At 42.9% G+C, this 6,919-nt stretch overlaps 6 non-coding genes across 6 annotated transcripts; 3 read left to right on the top strand and 3 right to left on the bottom strand.

The window, feature by feature from the left end:
- Positions 1 to 646: 646 nt before the first annotated feature.
- Positions 647 to 728, top strand: trnas-gcu (transfer RNA serine (anticodon GCU)). Its single transcript has one exon. It is a non-coding gene; the product is annotated as a tRNA-Ser (tRNA).
- Positions 729 to 1,853: 1,125 nt separating this feature from the next.
- trnas-gcu (transfer RNA serine (anticodon GCU)) lies at positions 1,854 to 1,935 on the top strand. The gene has a single exon. It is a non-coding gene; the product is annotated as a tRNA-Ser (tRNA).
- Positions 1,936 to 2,322: 387 nt separating this feature from the next.
- Positions 2,323 to 2,404, bottom strand: trnas-gcu (transfer RNA serine (anticodon GCU)). The gene has a single exon. It is a non-coding gene; the product is annotated as a tRNA-Ser (tRNA).
- A 241-nt stretch (positions 2,405 to 2,645) lies between these two features.
- Positions 2,646 to 2,727, bottom strand: trnas-gcu (transfer RNA serine (anticodon GCU)). Its single transcript has one exon. It is a non-coding gene; the product is annotated as a tRNA-Ser (tRNA).
- A 3,322-nt stretch (positions 2,728 to 6,049) lies between these two features.
- trnas-gcu (transfer RNA serine (anticodon GCU)) lies at positions 6,050 to 6,131 on the top strand. Its single transcript has one exon. It is a non-coding gene; the product is annotated as a tRNA-Ser (tRNA).
- Positions 6,132 to 6,541: 410 nt separating this feature from the next.
- trnas-gcu (transfer RNA serine (anticodon GCU)) lies at positions 6,542 to 6,623 on the bottom strand. The gene has a single exon. It is a non-coding gene; the product is annotated as a tRNA-Ser (tRNA).
- Positions 6,624 to 6,919: the final 296 nt, after the last annotated feature.

The following is a 6,919-nucleotide window of genomic DNA, read 5'->3' as shown; positions in this document are numbered from 1 at the left end:
TTATTACTGTATAATGATGTTCTAAAGGGCGTTGAAAGGTTTGTGGGTTGTTTTCAAAGTCTCTTCTGAGACAAGATAGACGTGCGGTTTCCACCCAAACCCGGCACAGCAGCAGGGAGTCCTTCCAGTTTAAAGTTAAAATGTGAGAATAGACAAATTTTTATATCTGTGCAGCAGCTATGGAGCTCTTTGCCTTGTTTTTCCAAAGTGTTGGTTCTCCTGCTGTGAGGCCGATGCAGTGACACTAACGCACAGCGTGGCCTCCTGCCTGCTCTCTGAGCTTCAGGCCAAAACAGCTCACATCACTTTGATCTGACTCCGCCGTGTCTCAGCCAATCAGGAGCCTGACAGCCACCGGCTTCGACCAATCATCGTCTCCTGCTGGGAGACAGCAGAGCAAGAGTGTGCAGGAGGGAGAGTGGATGCTCTGTGCTGCCATATGTATGTGGACGCCCCCGTTTATGTACATTTCTATGGCTTTTTTTAATCATATGTTTGCGTTTGTTGCAATGCTTTTCAGGGTTTTTTACAGGAAGCTTGTTCCAGCATCTTGGAGAATCTAAGCTTGGGTATGCCCTCAAAATAGTGACAGAGAATTGTTGTAGTGTAACTTTTGCCTATAGGGAGGTGTGGTGCAGTTACAGTGGACGAGGTGGCCGAGTGGTTAAGGCGATGGACTGCTAATCCATTGTGCTCTGCACGCGTGGGTTCGAATCCCATCCTCGTCGAATCACAAGTTTTCTCGGAGTAGTGGTGGTTGAGGAAGGCCAGGGGTTACAAGACGTTTATATTAATAAACTAAGGCCATGTTTACACATAGCCGGATATTTACAAAGACGGACCTACGTTTTCACAAAGAACATCGTTCACACCACATAATTTAAAAAAATAAAAAATAAATAAATAAATCTTCATTTACACAAACCCGCATAAACATGTCGTTAAGAGCTGCTGTGAGCATGCCAAACCTATAGGGGGCAGTGTAAGCATAAAGTCATGCTAGCCAATCAGAATCTTGGAAAAAACACAACAGCAAATGGCACAAATTACTTCCTGTTACTTCAACAATAATGGCACGAGGGGTTGTATGTTTGGACCGACGGAGAAATGGAGCTACTCCTAAATGTGGTGTTAGTACAAAATAAGTAAAATACTTGAAAACATTGACTGGGAAGCAAGTCAATCCAAGTACATGGGCATATTGGCACTGTTTTTAACAGCATCCATTTCAATCACAGTTGCCTAACTGTAAACATGGGTCGCACACATATGACTCTGATGATGCGTTTGTCGCTCCGTCTCCTCCTGTCTACATGCAAACATAAAAATGGAGTTTTTCCAAAGCTCCACTTTGGCTGGAGTTTGTAAACCAAAGGCCCAAACGCATTGAAATATCATCGTTTTTGCTACATGTAAATGGGGCCTAAGAGTGTGCAGCCGTGATAGACACATAGATGGAGTTAAGGCCCCAGCACACTGTAAACCCCCAAACCTTCGAACCCACGTGTGCAGAGAAGATCTTCAAGTCTTTCTTGACAATCATTGTTCAGAATGACACCATCCAACTGTGGCCTAATCATGAATGTGCTGAACAACATTGTCGAGTCAGTGTGCTCGCGATGCCTCTCTGCTTCAAACAGTGTGGAATAGTTCTGTTCTTCTGTTCATGGACGACTTTCAAGTCCTGCATGGTGTTATTGTGTGTATGTGGGAAAAAATACTCCATTGCTTGTTCGTATTTCTCTTCTAATCACATTAGACTCAGCTAAGTGGAGGATGCAGCTTTGGTGTGCCCTCAGAATAGTGACAGGGAATTTTTTTGAGGAACATTTGCACACATAGAGGTGACAACAGACGAGGTGGCCGAGTGGTTAAGGCGATGGACTGCTAATCCATTGTGCTCTGCACGCGTGGGTTCGAATCCCATCCTCGTCGACTCACAAGTTTTCTTGGTGTAGTGGTGACTCAGTGGTTAAGGCTTTGGGCTACTGAAGTCTTTCGAATCTTCTGTTCGTGGATGACTCTCATGTCCTGCATGGTGTTGGTCCACACAGTCAGCAATACCAAACCAAGGACCTATGCTGGGCTAGTCTTCCATGCTTACGGGAAACCAGGAGAAACACTGGTGGAGACAAGTATGATGAGTCTAATGTTGTTGACCTGCCTTGCCTTCTATGTTGTCTTTGCTGATTTTGGCCCACTGCCACACATTAAGGCAGGGCCTTAGCCAAAGAAGAGTTTATTAACGTAAACATCTTTGAACCCTTGACCTTACAATCATTAGCCCAAACCCTCAATCACCGAGTCAGAAAACACACTAATCGACGAGGATGGGATTCGAACCCACGCGTGCAGAGCACAATGGATTAGCAGTCCATCGCCTTAACCACTCGGCCACCTCGTCTGTTGTCATCTCTATGTGTGCAAATGTTCCATCATACTTGTCTGATCAGTCTGATGTTGGGGACCTGCATTGCCTTCTATGTTATGTTTGCTAATCTGAGCCCACTGCCGCACAGTAAGGCAGGGCCTTAGCCAACAAAAAAGAGCTTATTAATGTAAACATCTTTGAACCCCTGACCTTACGGTCATTAGCCCAAAGCCTTTATCACTGAGTCAGGACTACACTTACAAAACACACTAATCGACGAGGATGGGATTCGAACCCACGCGTGCAGAGCACAATGGATTAGCAGTCCATCGCCTTAACCACTCGGCCACCTCGTCTGTTGTAAATGTCACATCCCTCTTTCCAAATGTTTTTCCAAACCACTCCCCTTTCACTATTTTGAGGGCACACTGAAGCTGCATCTTTCGCTTAGCTCTGCCCAATATGATTGAGACTGGTTTTAAGAAACACAAACAAGCCACAGTTTCCCCCCATTGCAGAATGATAATGAATGGTTTGGCTAAGCGAGACTAAGTCCTAAAACTAAAGCAGCGCCTTTTAACCTAAACTTGGTTCTACTAAGGGCTTTGCAATTCTCACTCATACACCAATGGCTATAGAACTGCCATTGATGGGAGTTGCCACCCATTGGAGCAACTTGGGGTTTAGTTTCTTGCTCAAAGACTCCTCCGGCTATGGATCGAACGGCCAACCTTGCAATTAATGGAAACCCACATAGTTAAAGGTTAAACTCTCTGAATGACCTTTGACTTAACTGACTGATTGATTTAACTTGTGTTTGGCGACTCTGCAGTTATAAAGTCTGTACTTTAGCAATGCAGAGCTGTAGCTTCAAAATGCCTCTGAAGTGACTGTGACTTAACATGTAGCCTTAATCAGCAGCATTCCACTGTTATTGACAACAGACACAGAAAACATGTAAATGAGAGCACCTTTATTGGGAATTTGGCTGTATTAAAATGCTTTTTATGTGAGCGCACAAAGCAAAAGAGAAGAAAACAGATGTACACCGACTGAATTTAAGTTGCACTGATGTACAGAAGGCAATATGGAAGCACAGTAACCCATCTAGGTCTTATTGATTTAAAATCTGTCTTAAAGTTTCCACCATCTCTGAATTTCCTTCAGCTTCACAATTTCCACAGACCTCTGACGTATAGGCACAAGATAAGATAAGCTTTTATTTATCCCACCATGGGGAAATTTGCAATTGGCATACAATCAAAGATGATAGTAACGTTAGTCACATTAACCATACAAGTGGCAACACAAAGGATTTAACTGTTACTGTGGTGCCAGTGTCTTTAACAATATAAGTAACCCACTGGATCTTCAGTTCCTTAGATGCTGGCAGTACATGAGGACTCTTGTGTTCACTCTTGCAGCCGGCAGAATAACATTTGGTGTGTTTTGCTTGTGGCTGAGACATTGTAGAGTGAGCAGAAGCAGCTCTAGAAATTTAATAGACCTGATGACCTGAGTTGCTTCTGAATAGTTCACTTGGAAGCAGTGAGGGGATGGGATTACACCAGATATGAGCTGGACGTCTACTGGTTTGTGGTGATATGAAGCACTTTGGCCAGATTCTTACCACCTTGTAAAGCTGGAAGTCCATCTAGTTGTGTATTTATGGCTTGACAGCTTTCAAGTTACACCTCCAGGTTTGTAACAACCATAAATAAATTGATTTTTTTTACCCATGTGAGACCTTTAAAGGGAGAACCTGGTGCTCTGAATCCTTTTAAATTGGTATTTTTTAATGATAATCGAGCACTGAGGCACCTGAGACAAGTTTATTCCTTCCATTAGAGCCCCGGCACATTGGCCGAGTCCTCGGCAGTGACTTTGCTCACCTTGATGACCGTTGGCGTTTCAGAATCTCCAGGAGGGAGAGCAAAGAGGCTTCGGCCGTCTTATCCTCTGAAAGTGGGGCAACGTTTGAGTCGCTGGTGATCGATGAGGAGGTTTCTTCCATCTTTTACAGCAGCAGGTCTGAGCTGGTATTCTTAGACTGACCTGACACACACACACAGACACACTGCGCTGTCTTTGGATAATAATTTTTCTGAAGGAGGTCGCTGTGTCTCTTTTGCTCTGTCGTGATGGATCAACTTTTGATGCTTTATTTGTCTCTGGTAACTTTGAGCAAAGTTAACCGAAGTTGAAGTGAAAGTGATGTTTCACTTTGCTGCAGGAGTTTCCTTTTTTTTTTTTTTTCTTTTTTAGTATTTTCATGTTCATCTCTCTTGTTCACCTTCAGGAGCTCTGCAGCGTCTCATAATGATCCACTTCTGTTTCCCAGACGAGATATTTAGGGAGAAATCCCGGCATGCAGACTCACAAAGTGACTGACAGCACAAAGAAGAAACAGGCTGGGTGTTTTTTTAAAGGACAGCGGGGAACTTTTGTCCTCAGGTGACAGAACTTTGCAGAATATTAAAGAATATTAAAAGCATTTAGTTTTTGTCAAAGACGAACTTATTTTTATGTCTCGTCTTTTTGATGTTGACAGACTGTCTAAGATCAGTTTATAGCTCTCTAATGTTTGAATTACTCGTCTCAGAAAGTCTTTAATGTGCCTTTAATTTATTTTTTTCTCCCAGTGATGAATAACTTAGCATCATGCTGTCATTTACATATTTAGAAATTCACTAATTTTACTGTTTTCAAAGGATGACAAACTCATGATTAGCTCCAAGCTCCAGTGAACATCCACATTGTACGGAGCAGCGGCAATTTAAATGCAGTTTTAATTCAGTTTTATTGCTGTTTATACAAGCAGTGGTTCCCAAACTGAGCTGTAGATCCAACTCCACAAATATTATGGCCACTCTAAGCCAGTGTAGGTACCAGATCTGCTCGAGGTTCTTCGTTTACTGATGACTTTCCCCGTTCAAATTTCTTTCTCTTATTTGACTAGTTATTATCTGTAATTTAACAAAACAGGAAAAATCTGTAACATAACAGTAAATTGTTAAATATATATATATATATATTGTTAAAAACTTGTAAAATGTGTACTTTCCAGTGTTTACAGTGCATTTATATTAGCCTGCAAAATTAGCAGAAGTTACATAACGAAGCCACGACTGAACTAGTATTAGGATATAACACAGCTTGATATTGTGGTCAGTTGGTCCAAGATGGAGACACAACGGACGTTTCTTCTGTCAGGGCAGAGCAAACCACTGATTAGAGCAGTGAGCCCTGGAAAAAACCCATCTGAAACAGTTCAAGACGTGACTGTAACCCATGTGACAGCTGGGTGGAAACCTAATAACCAGTTCTACTAGATACATGTATCAACTTATTGTCTGTATACATCTGAATGACTGTGGTTAAGTGAAAAGCCTCTTTTAGATCCAGACAGACTGCTACCTCACTTTCATCAAAAGCACCAATGAGGAAATGAAAGAGACGAGAGAAGCGCATTCACTGAAGAATAGTAGTAGTTTAATATGGAGTAATAACATAGTTTGAAGTAGGGCCAAACCATTCATTATTATTCTGCAATAGGGGGAAAACTCTGTGGCTTGTTTGGGTTTCGGAGCAAAGATGCAGCTTCAGTGTGCCCACAAAATAGTGAAAGGGGAGTGGTTTGGTAAAACATTTGGAAAGAGGGATATGACATTTACAGCAGACGAGGTGGCCGAGTGGTTAAGGCGATGGACTGCTAATCCATTGTGCTCTGCACGCGTGGGTTCGAATCCCATCCTCGTCGATTTGTGTGTTTTGTAAGTGTAGTCCTGACTCAGTGATAAAGGCTTTGGGCGAATGCCCGTAAGGTCAGGAGTTCAAAGATGTTTACATTAATAAGCTCTTTATTGTTGGCTACGGCCCTGCCTTACTGTGCGGCAGTGGGCTCAGATTAGCAAACACAACATAGAAGGCAATGCAGGTCCCCAACATCAGACTGATCCTACTAGCCTTCCATGCTTGGTCATACTTGTCACTGGTGGAGACAAGTATGATGAAGCATGGAAGGCTAGTCCAGCATGGGTCCTTGGTTTGGTATTGCTGACCAACACCATGCAGGACTTGAGAGTCATCCACGAACAGAAGACTTGAAAAACTTCAGTAGCCCAAAGCCTTAACCACTGAGTCACCACTACACCTAGAAAACTTGTGATACGACGAGGATGGGATTCGAACCCACGCGTGCAGAGCACAATGGATTAGCAGTCCATCGCCTTAACCACTCGGCCACCTCGTCTGTTATGCTCACCTCTATGTGTGCAAATGTTCCTCAAAAAATTTCCTTTTCCTTTTTTGAGGGCACACCGAAGCTGCACCCTCCTCTTAGCTGAGTCCAATTTGATTATGACAGAAACACGAACAAGCCACAGAGTATTTTTTTTGTCCCCCACAGCACAATAATAATGAAGACTAAGTGGTTAAACTTTCATCGCACCTTATAACCTTAGCTGGATGTACAAAGGGCTTTACTGTGTTTCTTATTTATTCATTCACCCATTTACACGCACACACCAAAGGCGGCAGAGCTGTAAC

The sequence above is a fragment of the Stegastes partitus genome, unplaced genomic scaffold (genome assembly GCF_000690725.1).
Source record: "Stegastes partitus isolate 25-593 unplaced genomic scaffold, Stegastes_partitus-1.0.2 Scaffold588, whole genome shotgun sequence".
Lineage (NCBI taxonomy): Eukaryota > Metazoa > Chordata > Actinopteri > Pomacentridae > Stegastes > Stegastes partitus.
Note: the sequence above shows the minus strand (reverse complement) of the source record. Positions and strands in the feature narration are given on the sequence as shown.